We start from the raw sequence: 21,459 nt of genomic DNA on the forward strand, positions 1-21,459 counted from the left end.
GTTTTATAAATTTAGCTTGATTTATTTTCTTTTCACGATTCTCATGTTTTCTAACAAAATCCAGCATCTGCGCACATTCAAATAATGAATCTTTTTGTGATGCCATAACTTGGGAAACTGAATTTAGGAATTTGAATTTTTGTACAAAAGTTGTTATCATATGTTGTACTTTTCCATTTTTGATGAGAGCTTTGTACACCCGTTCAAATATGGACATGAATGTATATGTACATTCCTTCCTACCAATCCTTAGTTTCTGCAGATCTTCTATGTTGGGAAAATCCTTTGTGACACAATAAATCAAATATCTTAATCTGTCCAAATCATTTTCCCATCCATTAGGAGAGTCATTTTCACAGGGCATTAAATGTAAACGTCTGGACAATGTCACAGGAATCCATATTTTAAATAATTGATTCCTCTCCTCATTGGATAAATCAAACTTATCAGAGAAGCTCTCAAATGTCTCTGAATTTCTACAGGCATGGATTTTGACATCATATTTTGGCATGATTTTGTATAATTTCATCAAATTTTTCCTCATTTTAATTTGGAGTTGAGCCTGGGTAATTCCAGAATTCTCTGATATTTTTAGTGGCTCTTGTACGTCCGTTCCTCCTACGTCAGTCACGTCTCCTCCCACATCACCTAGTATGTCGGTTTCTCGTATGTCAGTCATGTCTCCTCCCATGTCAGGTTTCTGTATGTCCGTCTCTTGGTCAGACCCAAGGTCACCTTCAGTTACAGACACGTGTCTTACTTCTTGTTCATTTTCCACATTACAGTCAGAATCAGTATCACCGTCTGACACTTCTACACTATTTTCCTGCTTAGAAATCTCTAACAAAAGACTATGAAAAAAATCTACCAAATGTAGAATATTTCTCAATTTCTGTTTGTCTCTATTTACCAATTTAGAAGTTAACTGTAAATTCTGCAATTCACATTCTTTGTATAAACTGAGCCACAAAACTTCTATGTCATCTCCAACATTAACTTTGAAATTAATATTACTTTGTTTAGCAAAAGAAGAAATTATATCCATATTTTGCTTACCTTAAGATTCCTTGGCTTCTCTTTATCAGCACGTCCTGTCTTCAGTTCGTCTGATTCTTTTCCTGTGTGATTCTGTTCCTTGTTAGTACCTCTGCTTCCTGTCTTTCCTCAGTCTGTAGGTCCTTTCTGCTTCTCGTGACAAACTAGTGAATTTACTGACACGTGAACAACAGCTGTTCAGCTCGTCAGGACTCCCCCCTTGTTCACGGAAGAAATTCACTTACTTAATTTAAAAAACAAAAAAACAGGACTGGCTGGCTCACCATTGTAAAATAATACTCTTCCTGTATTTTTTTTTCTACTGAGGACTTCTCAAAGTATCAATATCACGATATTCTTATAAAAAATGTATCTATTTATTCTTGGATTGTCCATTAAAAAGAATCAGATTGCAGCAGGTACATACAATAATTAGTTATAAAGTAATTGTCCATTTGTCCATAATTAGCTTAATTGTTGAGATTCACCCATCTTTCCTTGGATCCTGGCTGGTAAATCATGTCTTTGTCGAGCATGTGTCCAGGCCTACATGTCATCTGCTTCTCAGCATGAAGATTCTGTGTCTTGTGGGGTGTGCAGAGCAAGAGAGCCCCCCCTTTCTCTACCATGGGCTTTTATAGCCAGTCGTATGGACACCTGTTCTACATATGGTAGTGAACCAAAAATACACACACAAATAGCGCATGTCAACTAGACACGATGGCTGAGGCATAGAACTCAGAAAAATGATTATCGATTAACATTCCAAATGAATTTCCATAATTAACCATTTAACAGAGACCGCCTGGGAATGCCAGGTGCTGTAGGCTTTTGCTTTTTCCTTCCTTCCACCAGCAGGGGGCACTCTCTTCTATGCCTTTTTTCCATTCCCTTTCACAAGTGCACACATTCATTCTCTTTTCTTTTTTTCATTTGCTTTCTCTCTTGCGCTATTTCATCTCTGCAAAATACCAGCATCCTTCTGATCACCGTGGGCCTCCAGCATTGTTGCTTCTTTACATTTAATACTATGCTCCTTTTCACCAGGACCAGCGTCTCCCGCGTGGCTGGAGGCAACCACCGGTAACCCCAAGCAGAAGACCTTTGCAGGCAACACGACCCTCCCCCCTGAAGAGCAGCTCAAAGTCACTGGCAACCATCTCACCCTCTTCCTTCATTCACCCCTGGACGTCTCGGTCCGCCCCCAAGTTACGGGTCCAGCTTGCTCTTTCTGTCACATTACCGCGATGAAGGGTTTAGCCTGCAGGAGACCCTGCGCCGAGACATTTTTGAAGACACCTGATGCGGCGGGTGAATCACTGCTAAACAAACCACACCTGTAGGGACGGCACAGCCTTTGCATGGACCCTTCGGAGCCCGCCCCGTCACGGCCAGATTGCTCGCCACCAAGCGATCCTGAGAAAGGCTGGCCGGGCGATGGATCAAGCAGTGTCTACTGGACATACCACCTTGGATACGCCCGATCTCGTCTGATCTCGGAAGCTAAGCAGGGCTGGGCTCGGACAGTACTTGGATGGGAGACCTCCTGGGAATACCGGGTGCTGTAGACCATTTTGATGACGTTTTTACCTACTGCCCAGCTTGGCTAGCATGGAACGGCGCCTTGCCGGACACCGACCCAAAGGAACTTAGATGATGGAAGCCCCAAGGCCTCTGAGCCAGTTGGCAGCTAAGTACGCTACCCCGCCGCCCTTCACGCAGACCTGACACCGAGCTCCTTTCCACGGCTAGGAGTGCTTATTGACTCCGCAGCTCGCCGTGTGGAAATGATGGCGTTAAAAGCACCCGGGTCCGTGAAGGGGCCAGGCTTTCAGCAGGTGCCCAGGGAAGGTTTTGGATGCCGGCCGCCTAGCGAGGGCCAGCAGAAGTAACATGTTTCTCTGCAAAGAAGCTTGTGTAACCAAGCCAGACGGCTGACAAAGAGCTAACCTCAGTGCAAGGAAGGCAAGGAAGGTGCGGAAGGAATTGGGAAGGGGGGGTGATTCCTGCTAGGGCCCTGAAATCATAAAACAGGCAGGAGAGTCTGACGCATGGTGACGGAGAGGTTGTAGGGGCAGATAGGGGGTGTTGTCACGTGCGAGCACGTGTGCATGCTGGCTTGTGTGTGAGAGTGCGCTTCCTAGGTGTGGCGCGCTGCAGACAGTCAAAGGGATTGTTCCCTTTCATTAAAAGTTAATCCCCGGCTGCAGGCTATTAGAAAGCAACTAACCGCGCTCTGCTCACCCTACCCGGGTCTACCGGTGAGTCTCGCCTCTGCTCCCGGGCTGTGGTATTGGCCGTGAAGCTGACGTTCCGTCGACAGCGCTGCAGCCGATCAGTGAGCTCAGCGGCTCTGAGTGTGACGTTGTGTCTACAAGACCTTTTAAGGAAGCCAGCAAAAAAATTGAAGAGAAGGGAAAGCACAAAAGGACCTGATCTTGCTGAGCACTGGAAAAGGCAGCCGGCAGCCAGACGTCACAGTAGAAAAGCAGCAAGTGAGAGGCTTGTCTCTGCTTATGGCCACACCACCCTGAACACGCCTGATCTCATCTGATCTTGGAAGCTAAGCAGGGATGCACCTGGTTAGTACTTGGATGGGAGACCCCTTGGAGATACCACGTGCTGTAGGCTTTTTCCTTCCTTCCACCAGCAGGGGGCACTCTCTTCTATGCCTTTTTTCCATTCCCTTTCACAAGTGCACACATTCATTCTCTTTTCTTTTTTTCATTTGCTTTCTCTCTTGCGCTATTTCATCTCTGCGAAATACCAGCATCCTTCTGATCACCGTGGGCCTCCAGCATTGTTGCTTCTTTACTTTTAATACTAGGCTCCTTTTCACCAGGACCAGCGTCTCCCGCGTGGCTGGAGGCAACCACCGGTAACCCCAAGCAGAAGACCTTTGCAGGCAACACGACCCTCCCCCCTGAAGAGCAGCTCAAAGTCACTGGCAACCATCTCACCCTCTTCCTTCATTCACACCTGGACGTCTCGCTCCACCCCCAAGTTAGGGGTCCAGCTTGCTCTTTCTGTCACATAACCACGATGGAGGGTTTAGCCTGCAGGAGACCCTGCGCCGAGACATTTTTGAAGACACCTGATGCGGCGGGTGAATCACTGCTAAACAAACCACACCTGTAGGGACGGCACAGCCTTTGCATGGACCCTTCGGAGCCCGCCCCGTCACGGCCAGATTGCTCGCCACAAAGCGATCCTTAGAAAGACTGGCCGGGGGATGGATCAAACAGCATCTTCTGGCCATACCACCTTGGATACGCCTGTTCTCATCTGATCTCGGAAGCAAAGCAGGGCTGGGCTCGGACAGTACTTGGATGGGAGACCTCCTGGGAACACCGGGTGCTGTAGACCATTTTGATAACGTTTTGCCCTACTGCCCAGCTCGGCTAGCATGGAACGGCGCCTTGCCGGACACCGACCTTAAGTAACTTAGATGATGGAAGCCCTAAGGCCTCTGAGCCAGTTGGCAGCTAAGTACGCTACCCCGCCGCCTTCACGCAGGCCTGACACCGAGTTCCTTGTCACGGCTAGGAGTGCTTATTGACTCCGCAGCTCGCTGTGTGGAAATGATGACGTTAAAAGCACCCGGGGCCGTGAAGGGGCCAGGCTTTCAGCAGGTGCCCAGGGAAGGTTTTGGATGCCGGCCGCCTAGCGAGGGCCAGCAGAAGTAACATGGTTCTCTGCAAAGAAGCTTGTGTAACCAAGCCAGATGGCTGCCAAAGAGCTAACCTCAGTGCAAGGAAGGCAAGGAAGGTGTGGAAGGAATTGGGGAGGGGGGGGTGATTCCTGCTAGGGCCCTGAAATCATAAAACAGGCAAGAGAGTCTGACGCATGGTGACGGAGAGGTTGTAGGGGCAGATAGGGGGTGTTGTCACGTGCGAGCACGTGTGCATGCTGGCTTGTGTGTGAGAGTGCGCTTCCTAGGTGTGGCGTGCTGCAGACAGTCAAAGGGATTGTTCCCTTTCATTAAAAGTTAATCCCCGGCTGCAGCCTATTAGAAAGCAACTAACCGCGCTCTACTCACCCTACCCGGGTCTACCGGTGAGTCTCGCCTCTGCTCCCGGCCTGTGGCATTGGCCATGAAGCTGACGTTCCGTCGACAGTGCTGCAGCCGATCAGTGAGCTCAGCGGCTCTGAGTGGGACGTTGAGTCTACAAGACCTTTTAAGAATCATAGAATCATAGAATCATAGAATGGTAGAGTTGGAAGGGACCTCCTGGGTCATCTGGTCCAACCCCCTGCTCAAAGCAGGATTCACTAGATCATCTCAGACAGATGTCTGTCCAGCCTCTGTTTGAAGACGTCCATTGAAGGGGAACTCACCACCTCTTGTGGCAGCCTGTTCCACTCATTAATCACCCTAACTGTCAAAAAGTTTTTTCTAATATCTAATCTGTGTCTACTCCCATTTAGTTTCATCCCATTGCTTCTAGTCTTTCCTTGTGCAAATGAGAATAAAGATGATCCTTCTACAATGTGACAGCCCTTGACATATTTGTAGACAGCTATTAAGTCTCCTCTCAGTCTTCTTTTTTGCAAGCTAAACATTCCCAAATCCTGCAACCGTTCCTCATAGGACATGGTTTGCAGACCAGTCACCATTCTGGTCGCTCTTCTCTGAACTTGCTCCAGTTTGTCTATGTCTTTTTTAAAATGTGGTGCCCAAAACTGTACACAGTATTCCAGATGAGGTCTGACCAAAGAGGAGTAAAGACCGATAATGACTTCACGTGATCTAGACTGTATGCTTCTGTTAATACATCCCAGAATTGTATTTGCCTTTTTTGCTGCTGCATCACACTGTTGACTCATGTTCAGTTTATGATCTATTAGTATACCTAAGTCTTTTTCACATGTACTGTTGCTTAGCTCTATTCCTCCCATTCTGTATATGCTTTTTTCATTTTTATTGCCCAGATGTAGTACTTTGCATTTTTCCCTGTTAAAAACCATTCTGTTGGTTGCTGCCCACTGCTCCAGTTTATTTAGGTCTTTTTGAATCCTCTCTCTCTCTTCTCTAGTATTAGCTATCCCTCCTAGCTTTGTGTCATCAGCAAATTTAATCAGTTTACCCTCAATTCCTTCATCTAAATCATTGATAAAGATGTTGAACAATACAGGTCCCAGGACGGAGCCCTGTGGTACCCCACTTGAGACATTCATCCAGCTGAATGTGAAGCCATTTACAACCACCCTTTGAGTCCGATCACTAAGCCAGTTATGAATCCACCTAACAGTTGCCTGGTCCATTGCATACTTGGTCATTTTTTCAATAAGGATGGTGTGAGATACTTTGTCAAATGCTTTGCTGAAGTCAAGATATACTATATCTACAGCATTTCCCTGATCCACCCAGTCAGTGATTCTGTCATAGAAGGAAATTAAGTTAGTCTGACATGACTTGTTAGTTACAAACCCATGCTGACTCTGGTTAATCACTTCATTCTTATCCATGTACTTACATACATGTTGTTTAATAATTTTTTCAAAGATCTTTCCTGGTATAGAAGTCAGACTCACCGGCCTATAGTTCCCTGGGTCCACCTTCTTCCCCTTTTTGAAGATAGGAACAACATTTGCTCTTCTCCAGTCTTCTGGGACTTCTCCTGTTCTCCAAGAATTTTCAAAGATTATGGAGAGTGGTTCTAAAATTTCTTCTACGATCTCCTTCAGTACTCTGGGGTGTAATTCATCTGGACCTGGAGACTTGAACTCATTTATGTTAGCTAAATATTCCCTCACAATCTTTCTGTTTACAGATAACTTGGATTCCTCTATTCCTTTAAAAGGACAGTGAAGATCAGTTGATGTTACATTTTCTTTCTGAGAGAAAACAGATGCAAAATAGGAATTAAAAAGTTCGGCCTTCTCAACATCCTCTCTTACCATTTCTCCATTTTCATCCTGTAAAAATCCCATAGCATCTTTGACTTTTCTTTTACTTTTGACATACCCCCAAAATCCTTTTTTATTGCTTTTGACATCTCTTGCAAGCATTAATTCATTGTCAGCTTTAGCTAACCTGATACGTGCCCTGCAGGATCTGCAGACTGCATTATAATCTTCTTTAGATATGCCTCCCTCTTTCCATTTAATAAACATTTCTTTCTTTCTTTTTAGCAAGTGTTTAAGTTCTGTGTTCATCCATCCTGGTTTCCTTAAATGCTTCCCATTCTTCCTACTTTTCGGGATTGTTAACGATTGTGCTTTGAGAATCTCATTTTTAAAAATTTCCCATCCTTCCTGGACATTTTTGTCCTCAAGGACATCCAGCCATTGGATCCCTCCTATTCTCTTTCTGAGTCTCTTAAAATCTGCCTTTCTAAAATCTAACCTTGAAGTTTGAGTCTTCACATGTCTTCCTCCTCTAGTTATCCAAAATTCTATAATAGCATGATCGCTGCCTCCTAGGGTCCCAGCCACCTTTACCTCCTCAACCATTTCCTCCCTGTTTATAAGGATTAGATCCAAAGTAGCAGATCCCCTTGTTTTCTCCCCTACCTTTTGGAAGATAAAGTTGTCAGCAAGAGAGGATAAGAATTTGCTTGACCTGTTAGTTTTACTTGAGAGAGATTCCCAACAAATGTCTGGATAGTTGAAATCTCCCATGACCACTACGTCATATTTTTTGGAGAACTTGGTCATTTGATACATAAAGAGTTCATCCATATCTTCAGCTTGCCCAGGTGGCCTGTAGTAAATGCCTACAATGGTGTCCTTTCCGTTGTTCTCTCCTTGTATTCTTACCCAAACAGTTTCCACAGAACTCCCAGTCTCTGAAGCTTCAATCTCTGTGCAGATATACGCTTTTCTAACATACAATGCAACACCTCCTCCTCGTTTATCAAGTCTGTTTCTTGCAAATAAGTTGTATCCTTTTAGCCTTTTATTCCAATCATGTGTATCGTCCCACCAAGTTTCAGTGATTCCAATGACATCATATTCCTTTTCCTGCATTAGTAGTTCCAATTCTCCTTGTTTGTTGCCCATGCTATGTGCATTTGTATAAAAACATTTTAGTTTGTGATTGGTTTCTCTTCCTCCCATATTTTTATTATTTAAATTGTTTTGTCTTTGTTCTTCTTTTCCACTTCCAGTAGCAGAGATCTCAATAGTATTTGTCAGCTGTATGGCTTTTTCTGGCCTTTTGCTTCCCTTCCCACATTGTTCTCGTTTAAAGCTCATCTGATGAGTGTAGCAAGGCGACTTCCAAATACATGTTTTCCAGTCTTCGCAAGGTGCACCCCATCTCTAGCAAGTAGTCCATCGTATAGGTAATTCATTCCGTGATCCAGAAATCCAAATCCTTGTTGACGGCACCATCGACGTAGCCAGTTGTTTACCTGTAGAATCTTATTCCACCTCATTGTTCCATGGCCATCCACTGGGAGGATGGATGAGAAGACCACCTGCGCTCCCAATTCTTTAACTTTCTTGCCTAAGTCTTCAAAGTCACTGCAGATGGTTTCCAGGTCCTTTCTTGCGGTGTCATTTGTCCCCACATGTATTAGCAGGAATGGGTAGTGATCTGTAGGTCTGAAGAGTCTTGATATCCTGTCAGACACATCTTTAATTTTTGCTCCTGGAAGACAGCACATTTCTCTTGAGGTTATGTCTGGTCTGCAGATAGCGGCCTCTGTTCCTCTTAACAGGGAATCCCCCATGACCACCACTCTCCGTTTTTTCTTCACAACATTCTTCTTTCTCCATCCAGGAGGATTCTGAGGGCTTACAAGGTTATTCATTGCTGGCAAAGTCTTATTTTGCTGTATTTCTTCATGGCTCTCCTGCGTGAGAGCCTGGTACTGGTTCCTGAGCAGTATGGGTGCTGACTGCCTCTCGATCCTCCTGCTTCTGTGGGTCACATGCTTCCATTCCTCTGTTTCGTCAGGTGCAGTTCGAATTTCATCTCTTTCTGAATCATGAAGAGATAATTCTGCTCTGTCTAAGAACTCTTCACCTTCCTTAATGATTTTCAAGGTAGTTAACCTCTCTTCTAGATTTCGCAACTTTTCCTCCAACAGGGACACAAGCTTGCATTTCTGGCATGTGAAGTTTGGCTTTTCCACTGGCAAGTCTGTGAACATGTAGCAGGATATGCAGCTCACCAAATGGGTCCTGGACTCTTCCATGTTCTTATTGTTAATGTTCTGAAAACAGTGAAAAAAGCTTAAAAAAAAAAAGCTTCAAAATGCCGGCGCGCGGTTTACCGATGTCCTCTTTTCAGCTCCAACAGCCAAAATCCAGTGTTCTTTGAGCTCGCGGAGACTCTTCACTTACCCCAAAATGCAGTGGGAATATGCAAATTATCTCCTCAGGACTCCTCCCCTGGTTTACCGATGTCCTCTTTTCAGCTCCAACAGCCAAAATCCAGTGTTCTTTGAGCTCGCGGAGACTCTTCACTTACCCCAAAATGCAGTGGGAATATGCAAATTATCTCCTCAGGACTCCAGCAAAAAAATAGGAAGCCAGCAAAAAAATTGAAGAAAAGGGAAAGCACAAAAGGACCTGGTCTTGCTGAGCACTGGAAAGGGCAGCCGGCAGCCAGACGTCAAAGTAGAAAAGCAGCAAGTGAGAGGCTTGTCTCTGCCTACGGCCACACCACCCTGAACACAACCGATCTCGTCTGATCTTGGAAACTCAGCAGGGATGGGCCTGGTTATTACTTGGATGGGAGACTGCCTGGGAATACCAGGTGCTATAGGCTTTTGCTTTTTCCTTCCTTCCACCAGCAGGGGGCACTCTCTTCTATGCCTTTTTTCCATTCCCTTTCACAAGTGCACACATTCATTCTCTTTTCTTTTTTTCATTTGCTTTCTCTCTTGCGCTATTTCATCTCTGCAAAATACCAGCATCCTTCTGATCACCGTGGGCCTCCAGCATTGTTGCTTCTTTACTTTTAATACTAGGCTCCTTTTCACCAGGACCAGCGTCTCCCGCGTGGCTGGAGGCAACCACCGGTAACCCCAAGCAGAAGACCTTTGCAGGAAACACGACCCTCCCCACTGAAGAGCAGCTCAAAGTCACTGGCAACCATTTACCCTCTTCCTTCATTCACCCCTGGACGTCTCGCTCCGCCCCCACGTTACGGGTCCAGCTTGCTCTTTCTGTCACATTACCGCGATGAAGGGTTTAGCCTGCAGGAGACCCTGCGCCGAGACATTTTTGAAGACACCTGATGCGGCGGGTGAATCACTGCTAAACAAACCACACCTGTAGGGACGGCACAGCCTTTGCATGGACCCTTCGGAGCCCGCCCCGTCACGGCCACATTGCTCGCCACCAAGCGATCCTGAGAAAGGCTGGCCGGGCGATGGATCGAGCAGCGTCTACTGGCCATACCACCTTGGATATGCCTGATCTCGTCTGATCTCGGAAGCAAAGCAGGGATGGGCTCGGACAGTACTTGAATGGGATACCTCCTGGGAACACCGGGTGCTGTAGACCATTTTGATGACGTTTAGCCCTACTGCCCAGCTCGGCTAGCATGGAACGGTGCCTTGCCGGACACCGACCTTAAGTAACTTACATGATGGAGGCCCCAAGGCCTCTGAGCCAGTTGGCAGCTAAGTACGCTAGCCCGCCGCCTTCACGCAGGCCTGACACCGGGCTCCTTGCCACGGCTAGGAGTGCTTATTGACTCCGCAGCTCGCCGTGTGGAAATGATGGCGTTAAAAGCACCCGGGGCCGTGAAGGGGCCAGGCTTTCAGCAGGTGCCCAGGGAAGGTTTTGGATGCCGGCCGCCTAGCGAGGGCCAGCAGAAGTAACATGTTTCTCTGCAAAGAAGCTTGTGTAACCAAGCCAGACGGATGACAAAGAGCTAACCTCAGTGCAAGGAAGGCAAGGAAGGAATTGGGGAGGGGGGGGTGATTCCTGCTAGGGCCCTGAAATCATAAAACAGGCTGGAGATTCTGACGCATGGTGACGGAGAGGTTGTAGGGGCAGATAGGGGGTGTTGTCACGTGCGAGCACGTGTGCATGCTGGCTTGTGTGTGAGAGTGCACTTCCTAGGTGTGGCGCGCTGCAGACAGTCAAAGGGATTGTTCCCTTTAATTAAAAGTTAATCCCCGGCTGCAGGCTATTAGAAAGCAACTAACCGCGCTCTGCTCACCCTACCCGGGTTTACCGGTGAGTCTCGCCTCTGCTCCCGGCCTGTGGTATTGGCCGTGAAGCTGACGTTCCGTCGACAGCGCTGCAGCCGATCAGTGAGCTCAGCGGCTCTGAGTGGGGCGTTGTGTCTAGAGATGAGCGTTGTTCTACTCGAACTGTTCGCCAATCTCAAATTCGAGCTGTTTTGGGCGGTGTTCGAGCCGTTCGGCGAACACGAACAATTTGAGAAAAATTCGGCTGTTCGAGGTTATGTTCGATAACTGTTCGTGCACCAAAATCATAACTGGATTTTTTCTCAGTAATGATGAAAATTAATGTTAATACGCAGTTTGAGTGCACAGCGGGGTGGGGGGAGGGGCAGGGGATGGATCTCTGCAGTAACAATGAAGATCTCCATTTTTTTTTCTCTTTCCCGCATTTGCAGTGGGGAGGTGCAATCTGTCAGCCTATCAGCAGCGCACACACGGAGCGAAGTGCTTTTTTTCACACAAGCAAGAGCATGTGTCATTGGCAGTGTATGTCACATGTCCTTGCCCTATAAGACCAAGCCATTTTCCCCGTCACCACCATTTTCTCACTGCTGCAGCTGCGTGTTAGACGGCACCGCTGTTGCTGTGTGCGCTATACCTTGTTAATTTCAAGCCAATTTTCGCACAAATCTACAGATAGCTTGGGAGTAGGGAATAGTTGTGATTGCAGTCCTTTTAAGGACTAGGTTACAGCATTTCCTACGACTTTTATCAGGCAGGTCTGTGCTCTTAAATAGATAGATTGTGGGAGTAAAGACTAATTGTAATTGGAGTCCTTTTCAGGACTAGGTTACATCAGTTCCTATCAGTTTTTGCCAGGCAGGTCTGTGCCAGTGCTGTGCAAGTTTTTTTCACAGCATTTGGCTGAATCTAGCAAAGCTAATCCTTTTTGACCTATTGCAGAGTGTGTTAGTCAGTGGAGTAGCCTATCTGTGTTGCAAGATATACCACCTGTGTATAGAATACCAATTTTTTTACTGCACCTAGTGAAGTAAAATCTTTTGGGCATAGCATCATTCTATTAGTCCATCTATACTGACCTCCATCAGGTTGCATATTGAATATAATTTTTTTCTGCATCTAGCTCTGAAAAAATATTGGGCTTCTAGCTGTGTGTGGGACTTGTTCTATTAATCCATCTATACAGACCTCCATCAGGTTGCAAACTGAATATATTTTTTTCTGCATCTACCTCTGAAAAAATATTGGGCTTCTAGCTGTGTGTGGGACTTGTTCTATTAATCCATCTATACAGACCTCCATCAGGTTGCAAACTGAATATATTTTTTTCTGCATCTACCTCTGAAAAAATATTGGGCTTCTAGCTGTGTGTGGGACTTGTTCTATAAATCCATCTATACAGACCTCCATCAGGTTGCAAACTGAATATATTTTATTCTGCATCTACCTCTGAAAAAATATTGGGCTTCTAGCTGTGTGTGGGACTTGTTGTATTAGTCCATCTATACTGACCTCCATCAGGTTGCAAACTGAATAAATTTTTTTCTGCATCTACCTCTGAAAAATTATTGGGCTTCTAGCTGTGTGTGGGACTTGTTCTATTAATCCATCTGTACAGACCTCCATCAGGTTGCAAACTGAATATATTTTTTTCTGCATCTACCTCTGAAAAAATATTGGGCTTCTAGCTGTGTGTGGGACTTGTTCTATTAATCCATCTATACAGACCTCCATCAGGTTGCAAACTGAATATAATTTTTTTCTGCATCTACCTCTGAAAAAATATTTGGGCTTCTAGCTGTGTGTGGGACTTGTTCTATTAGTCCATCTATACTGACCTCCGTAAGGTTGCAAACTGAATATAATTTTTTTCTGCATCTACCTCTGAAAAAATATTTGGCCTTCTAGCTGTGTGTGGGACTTGTTCTATTAGTCCATCTATACTGACCTCCATCAGGTTGCAAATTGAATATAATATTTTTCTGCATATAGCTCTGAAAAAATGTTTGGCCTTCTAGCAGTGTGTGGGACTTGTTCTATTAGTCCATCTATACTGACCTCCATCAGGTTGCAAACTGAATATAATTTTTTTCTGCATCTACCTCTGAAAAAATATTTGGGCTTCTAGCTGTGTGTGGGACTTGTTCTATTAGTCCATCTATACTGACCTCCATAAGGTTGCAAACTGAACATAATTTTTTTCTGCATCTACCTCTGAAAAAATATTTGGCCTTCTAGCTGTGTGTGGGACTTGTTCTGTTAGTCCATCTATACTGACCTCCATCAGGTTGCAAATTGAATAAAATATTTTTCTGCATCTAGCTCTGAAAAAATGTTTGGCCTTCTAGCAGTGTGTGGGACTTGTTCTATTAGTCCATCTATACTGACCTCCATCAGGTTGCAAACTGAATATATTTTTTTCTGCATCTACCTCTGAAAAAATATAGGGCTTCTAGCTGTGTGTGGGACTTGTTCTATTAATCCATCTATACAGACCTCCATCAGGTTGCAAACTGAATATATTTTTTTCTGCATCTACCTCTGAAAAAATATTGGGCTTCTAGCTGTGTGTGGGACTTGTTCTATTAATCCATCTATACAGACCTCCATCAGGTTGCAAACTGAATATAATTTTTTTCTGCATCTACCTCTGAAAAAATATTTGGGCTTCTAGCTGTGTGTGGGACTTGTTCTATTAGTCCATCTATACTGACCTCCATAAGGTTGCAAACTGAATATAATTTTTTTCTGCATCTACCTCTGAAAAAATATTTGGCCTTCTAGCTGTGTGTGGGACTTGTTCTATTATTCCATCTATACTGACCTCCATCAGGTTGCAAATTGAATATAATATTTTTCTGCATCTAGCTCTGAAAAAATGTTTGGCCTTCTAGCAGTGTGTGGGACTTGTTCTATTAGTCCATCTATACTGACCTCCATCAGGTTGCAAACTGAATATATTTTTTTCTGCATCTACCTCTGAAAAAATATTGGGCTTCTAGCTGTGTGTGGGACTTGTTCTATTAATCCATCTATACAGACCTCCATCAGGTTGCAAACTGAATAAATTTTTTTCTGCATCTACCTCTGAAAAAATATTGGGCTTCTAGCTGTGTGTGGGACTTGTTCTATTAATCCATCTATACAGACCTCCATCAGGTTGCAAGCTGAATATATTTTTTTCTGCACCTACCTCTGAAAAAATATTGGGCTTCTAGCTGTGTGTGGGACTTGTTCTATTAATCCATCTATACAGACCTCCATCAGGTTGCAAACTGAATATAATTTTTTTCTGCATCTACCTCTGAAAAAATATTTGGGCTTCTAGCTGTGTGTGGGACTTGTTCTATTAGTCCATCTATACTGACCTCCATATGGTTGCAAACTGAATATAATTTTTTTCTGCATCTAGCACTGAAAAAATATTTGGCCTTCTAGCAGTCTGTGGGACTTGTTCTATTAGTCATCTATACTGACCTCCATCAGGTTGCAAATTCAAAATAATTTTTTGTCTGCATCTACCTCTGAAAAAATATTTGGCCTTCTAGCAGTGTGTGGGTCTCATTGTATTAGGCCATCTATACCAAGCTCCACCAGCTTTTCAATTAATAATAATTTTTCGCTGCATCTAGCCCTGAAAATAATTTTTCTTCCCAATAGTGGTAGCAATAGAAATATGGGGCGCGCTCCTGGCTTACAAAAATATACGCTTCATAACAAAAAACACCAGCTTAGCGCACTGCATTAATAAGATGGCATCATCGTCTCTCCCAGTGCTAGGCCTACTACCCAGGCTAGCATTCCTGTGCCTAAAACACAATGTATGGGTCCGCGCTAGCCACTATGCTGAGGGGTCTAAAGCTGCTGCTAACGCTTTATAACAATTCAATTGGCAGATTTTCACAGAGCTCTTCCACAATGCCCACCCATCGGGACAACAGTTGCCCACCTTCCCTATGGGATCTAGTGGCGAATAGTTGATGCCATTAATCAGAGCGTCAGTTGCCCCGTCGACGTGGCAAGCATACGTTAAGGCATGGGAAGAGTGGACACAACTAGTAGCAGGCAGATGGGTTGACCAATGTGAACAAGCCAGATCACAAGTCACCATAGAATTTCTCCACCAGCTAATGATGAGGGGCATATCAGGGGCGTCAGCGCAGCGGTGTCTGACCGGAGTAGCATTTCACTTCCAACTACTGAATTGGGGAGATGTGACAAAGATTCATCATCAGACAATCCATAAAAGGGTGGAAAAGGGGTCAGCCAAGTCAGGAGTGTAGACGTCCCGTCCCGTGTCACTAAAACTGATTTCTCACATCATATCCCTAACACCATTAACATGACACTCACAATTTGAAGCAACACTACTGTCTACTGCATTTGTGATCGCCTTCTTCGGGGCGCTATGCATAAGCGAATTAGTCCCTCAATCCAAAATTAGCACCAGTGGAGGCTTATTACACCAGGACGTAGTCATAGGCAATAATGCAATACGTCTACGCATACACAAATCGAAAATGGTTCCAGCGGGCAGGGGCACTTGGGTACTTCTACAACCCACAAACGGTACACTGAGTCGGGTAACAATAGTAAAACCATATCTAACCATCAGATCACAAAGTAATTTGTTCCTATCACACATTGATGGGACGCCATTATCAAGATACCAGTTCCAAGCTATATTTAATAAATGCATAACATCGGCAGGGAACCACCCCAAAGATTACGGGACACACTCATTCCGCATAGGCGCGGCCACAGAAGCAGCAAGAGCAGGACTGTCAGAAACGGAAGTTCAGAGGATAGAGAGATGGTGATCCACGTGTTTGGCAAGATACATAAGACCGGACTTGTTATCCTAACGTGGTTTGTTTCTTTTACAGGTGATGCTAAGCCAACAGTGTGGGTGATAGGCCACTCGTATATATATTGGGCAGATTAAAGGGCGAAAGTCCGCCCAGGCGGGAGGAAATTAGAGTTTCATAACACATATTTCAACTGGAGAGGTATTAGAGGCCTGCTATGTCCACAGGTACTAATGGAGGTAATCAAGGTAGGGAGAGAGGCAAGATGTCTGGTCATCTTAGTTATACAGGCCGGGGGAAACAACCTAGGTCATCACAAGAGCGCATAACTAATGGCAATAATGAAACTAGACACTGAGCGCTTCAGAGAACTTTTCACAAAACTAGCTATAGTATGGTCAGAGATTGTGCCGATAGCGGTATGGCAAGGTGCGCGAGACATCACGGCCATCGAACGGACAAGGCGGGTAATAAATATTCGGATGGCAAAATTTAGAAGAGACAGAGGCGGTGTAGTGGTACGACACCGACAACTGGAAGGAGATAAAGCAGGCCTCATACGGCCCGACGGTGTTCACTTAATGGATATTGGACTGGACATATTCCTGTCAGGACTCCAGGACGGAGTGGAACAAGCGTTAAGAGTGATGGGTGGTGGTCAGAGTCCTGCATACGAGTACGCAGGATCCTCCGTGGCCTGGAAATAGAAAGGACATGTTGGAGAGTTACACTTGTTGGCCAAGTTGCCGGAGTGGAGACCCAGGGCATGCTGCAACAAGCTGAATTATTTTAGAAATAAAATGTCTTTCTAATGGAATGAGTATAAAGAGTTAATAAAGCTGTGACCGATCCTCACCCATCCAGTTGTAAGAGTTACATTATTGTATTGTCAAGGAAAGGGGGGCGGTAGGGGGGCTGAGCGTCTGGGTTTGGTTGGGGGTCCCCACAGTCTGCCTAGGCTAGATGCATTTAAAAATTCTTATTAGATACACAGGCGGTGCAGCTTGCTTCGCAGCTGGGCTACTACGCCCAAAGTATTGCCTAGGCTAGATGTAGTTAAAAATTCTACGCTGACTAGCAGACACTGAAGATTTGGAGCAGACCTCTGAGTAAACAGCTCTTCAGACTCAATCATCTGTGTTACCCCAAGCCATAGTGTATGTAGTTTCTTACAGTTAAAAGGGGGGGCGAGCGACCCAACCCACCTGGAATTGACGATGCCAACGTCACGTAAGACACAGCAAGGGGACTCCAAAAAGTGTTTCCATTTTTTCCCAAAATTGTGGCACAGACACCACTTAACCCTAGAACGCATACCTGGGGCCTCGCAGTCCCGCCCTGTTAATTGTTTTCTATTTTCTGCAAGATTACTTTAGTTAGAATTTTGAAACTCTAGGTATTCTTCATGTATATAGTTGTTTGTCATTTGAGTTTGAGTTATTCAATGTTATTTGCACACGGGCCTAAAAGGCCCCAGGTATATGAAAGTGTAGATTTTTATGGTCATGCGTTCTAGGGTTAAGTGGCATCAATTGCCCCACAGTTGCTTAAAACGGTTGGTGAGGTGATATTACCAAATCCTCAAGCTTTTAGCCTCCCAAGGATAACACAGGATTAGAAAAGTCCTTGCGAATCCATGATTTGTTCATCTTTATGAACGTGAGTCTGTCTACATTCTCAGTGGACAGCCGCGTGCGCTTATCTGTCAGCACACCATCAGCAGCGCTGAACACACGTTCAGAGAGAACACTGGCTGCAGGGCATGACAAGATCTCCAAGGCGTGAGTGGCGAGCTCCGGCCATTTTTCCAGATTGGAGTACCAAAATGAGCAAGGGTCCAGTGACACAGTTATGGCTTCGATGTTCACTTGGAGATACTCCTGCACCATCCTCTCTAGGCATTGACTATGTGGCAGACTTCTTGTCTACTGTGGCCTTGCAAAGGATGGTCTAAAAAAGTGGTGAAACGATTTCACAAAATTGCTGTTACCAGCAGATACTGTGTTACTGTTACGGTTTGAGTGATGAAGACTCGACAGTCCCGCGGTTGGCAAGTTAGAACTGTGAGATTCACTTCGTGCACCACTGGTGTTTTGTGGAAAAGCACATGTAAGATTCTGCAACAGCGTCTGCAGATACTCCTGCATGCGTCAATCCCTTTTTATGGCAGGAATTATTTCGGCAAATTTACTTTTGTACCGGGGATCTAAGAGTGTGGCAACCCAGTAGTCGAGATTACTTCGAATTCTGCAATCTGAGGGTCATGTTGCAGGTAGTGCAGCAAGAAGGCACTCATGTGTCTTGCGCATCCAGGAGGACCATGTCCTTGTTGTGTTGGTAGCGAGGTAAGAATCATGCTTCTTTCCTCTGCCCTCTCCCACCAACCTCGCACAACAGAAATGTGATCAAGGTCTCCCTCATCTGATGAGTCTTCCATGCCCATCGCCAGTTCATCCTCCACTTCTTCCTCGGCTCCTGCACCTTCCTCAACAGTTTGGCTGCTACCATGCGCCCTGTTTAATCCCTCTCCCCCACCCTCCCATGCCTGCCTCCTTGGTGCTGCCAACCGTCTGGACCTTGGAGATGTTATCCCTTCCGCATACGACTCCTCCTCTACTTCCTCTACCTCCTCTTGTCCGACCACCTGACTCTGAATTCTGTTTAATGTGTGCTCCAGCATGTAAATCACCGGAATAGTTATGCTGATAATGGCATCGTCAGCACTAAACATCTTCGTCGCCATTTCAAAACTGTGCAGAAAGGTGTGTGGCGCCCCTGAGGGTGCAGTCACCACAGAGTTACTGCATCTCACCCAGAGGTGTGGTATCTCACCCTCAGGTAAGGAAGGCGTATGGCTCGGGACCCTAACACCTGCATCCAACACATACCCGCAGTGGGGTTAGGGTGAGATTGCTCCTAAGGGAGAGCACAGTCCCAGGTCCCTAGCTGGTGGGAGGATCCTATGTAGTGGGTGCTTAGGGGAGCAGCTTAGGGGAGCACATGACAGGGAGAGTATAAATAGGAAGCCATCTTAGAAAGAGCAAGCCAGTCAGAGGAGGAAAAGTGACAGGAGCAGAGGCTCGACATGAGCTCTGCTCCGGAGGCGGGCCTAGCCTGGGAGGCCCAGGACTGAAGGAGAGAAGAGAGGAGTGGGAGCAGGAAGGCTCCGGGAACCAAAGGGACCCTAGGGCTACGGGCCGTGCAGAAGGCCACCTGTACTCCCGCTGCTACCAGGAGGTAGAGGGGTCAGGCCAGATAAGGGGAACCAGTCCCTCAACTAGAGGAGAAACAGCAAGGCTCAACTAGAAACCGGAGGCTGCAGCATTTCATGTACTGCAGGCAAAAGTCCACACCAGTCTCACTAAGAAGGTAGCCACATAGGACCCAGGGGACGGAACACAAGTCGCCCGCCAAGGCCCGAGGATACCGGATAGAAGTGTCACTGGGTGTGAGGTGCAGGGAGAAGGCCAGAGAAAGGACACACAGAAGGGGGTCCTGCTAAGTACTCCGGAGCTATCTGGGGGTGGACTGAGCCCCTCACTGAGTACGCACAGCACGACGGGTGAGATAGCTCTGGTACCTGTAATCTGGACTGCAACAACTGTGAGTAAAGATCTTGGGACTGCATCACACAGACTCTGTGTTCATTACTGTCTCCCTGCACTACAACCACCATCATCCACCCACACTGCCCTGAAGCTACACTCTTCCTGTGGTGAGTAATAATACCATTGCAGCAAAACCACCAGCTTCAGAGGACTGTTCCGCAGCGGCGGCCCCTTTGGCCGCACTGCACAGGTGGCGTAGTCGGACATTATAAAATCCATATATACAAATTACCGTTGGATTGACCGCCCTGGGTCACGGACCGGGTCACCGCCACAGTGACTACAACCCCCAGCGTCTACCGGCCCGGCTCCGGGTACCCCACGGCCCAGGGGGCGCGTCAATTTCATAGGTCCCTGATCTGAGACCACTCCTGCTGTGTGATTTGCCCCACCTCTGGATCTCGTTGGCCCAGGCTATACGTCAGAAACTATTGCACCAGGACTTGTCGATGCTGCCACAGTCGCTGCAACATGTGCAGAGTTGAATTCCACCGTGTCGGCACATCGCATTTCAGCCGGTAAACTGGCAGGCCCAACGACTTCTGTAGAGATGTAAGTCGTTGAGCTGCGGGATGCGAACGGCGGAAGTGAGCACACAGCGACCGTGCCCTCTGCAGAAGGCCATCTAGTCCGGGATAGTGGGCTAAAAATTTATGGACAACCAGGTTCAACACGTGAGCCATACAAGGCACGTGTGTAACATTGCCCCGGCGAAGGGCCGCACCCAGGTTTGCAGCATTGTCGCACACGGCCTTCCCTGGTTGCAGGTCCAGTGGAGACAACCATTCATGAAACTGGGTCTCCAGAGCTGACCACAAGTCCTCAGCTGTGTGACTCACATTTCCCAGACATTTCAAAGTAAACACTGATGCCGTTGAGCCCTGCTGCCAGCATAGTAAGGAGGTGCGCAGTTAGAAAGCAGGTGGCATTACCAGACAGGCTTTGGGTGCAGGTGGAGGACCGAGAGGAGGTTGAGGAGGCAGAAGCAGTGGAGGAACTTCTAGATAGAGGAATGACGTACAACTCGCGGGGATGGCAAGACTTGGACAGCAGCCCCTTGTCCTGATGTCACCATAGTTACCCAGTGCCCTGTCAGCGACATGTAACGCCCCCGTCCATGCCTACTCGTCCAAGTGTCTGTGGTGAAATGCACCCTGTCACACACAGAGTTTCTCAAAGAAGCGGTGATGTTGTGTGCGACATGCTGGTGGAGCGCAGGCACACCTTTCTTTGAGAAGTAGTGCCGACTGGGCATCTGGTACTGGGGCACTGCGATGGACATAAGGTCTCAAAAATCCACTGTGTCCTCCAGGCGGAAAGGCAGCATTTCTGTAGCCAACAGCTTGCAGATGGTGAAATTCAACCTCTTAGCTTTCTCATGGCTAGGAGGAAATGGTCTTTTACTTGTCCACATCTGAGGGACCGAGGGCTGGCTGTTGTGCTTTGACGGGGTTGAGTAGGGTGTCCCTGGCAAACTGCCAGTCTGTGAGGAAGATGCAGGCGGACATGTTAGGTTGCCTTGATCCAAAGGTGGTGCTCTCGATGTCAGAGAGCTCTCAACACCAGCAGGTGTTTCCACTTCCCAATGAACTGACGACCTGCCAATCACACTGGCTGTTGCAGGTAAAGAGGTGGCAGGTCTGCGTCCAAAAACATGTGTGACTGCTGTCCCCCCAGTCACAGAGGATGAAGAGGCCGCGGATGCACAAGATGGGGCAGACGGTGGTTGGCCCAGCCTGCTAGGCCGCATTGTAGCACAGTGAGCTTCCCACTGCAACTTATGCTTCATATCCATGTGACGGTACATGCATGAAGTACTCAAACTATCGATTTTTTGGCCTCTACTTAGCTTTTGGTGACAAATATTACAGATAACACGAGTTGGGTCATCCT

General features: G+C 46.4%; 1 non-coding gene and 4 pseudogenes across 1 annotated transcript; all 5 read left to right on the plus strand.

Moving 5' to 3' along the window:
* Positions 1–2,486: 2,486 nt before the first annotated feature.
* On the plus strand, positions 2,487–2,606 carry LOC141266963 (5S ribosomal RNA). Its single transcript, XR_012320982.1, has one exon. It is a non-coding gene; the product is annotated as a 5S ribosomal RNA (ribosomal RNA).
* A 941-nt stretch (positions 2,607–3,547) lies between these two features.
* On the plus strand, positions 3,548–3,666 carry LOC141269769 (5S ribosomal RNA; annotated as a pseudogene).
* A 616-nt stretch (positions 3,667–4,282) lies between these two features.
* On the plus strand, positions 4,283–4,400 carry LOC141268995 (5S ribosomal RNA; annotated as a pseudogene).
* A 5,238-nt stretch (positions 4,401–9,638) lies between these two features.
* On the plus strand, positions 9,639–9,757 carry LOC141269091 (5S ribosomal RNA; annotated as a pseudogene).
* Positions 9,758–10,377: 620 nt separating this feature from the next.
* LOC141268177 (5S ribosomal RNA) lies at positions 10,378–10,497 on the plus strand (annotated as a pseudogene).
* The last annotated feature ends 10,962 nt before the right edge of the window (positions 10,498–21,459 follow it).

This window comes from Phyllobates terribilis, unplaced genomic scaffold (assembly GCF_046119375.1).
Source record: "Phyllobates terribilis strain yellow unplaced genomic scaffold, ASM4611937v1 Scaffold_4__5_contigs__length_816908805, whole genome shotgun sequence".
NCBI classification, from domain to species: Eukaryota; Metazoa; Chordata; class Amphibia; order Anura; family Dendrobatidae; genus Phyllobates; species Phyllobates terribilis.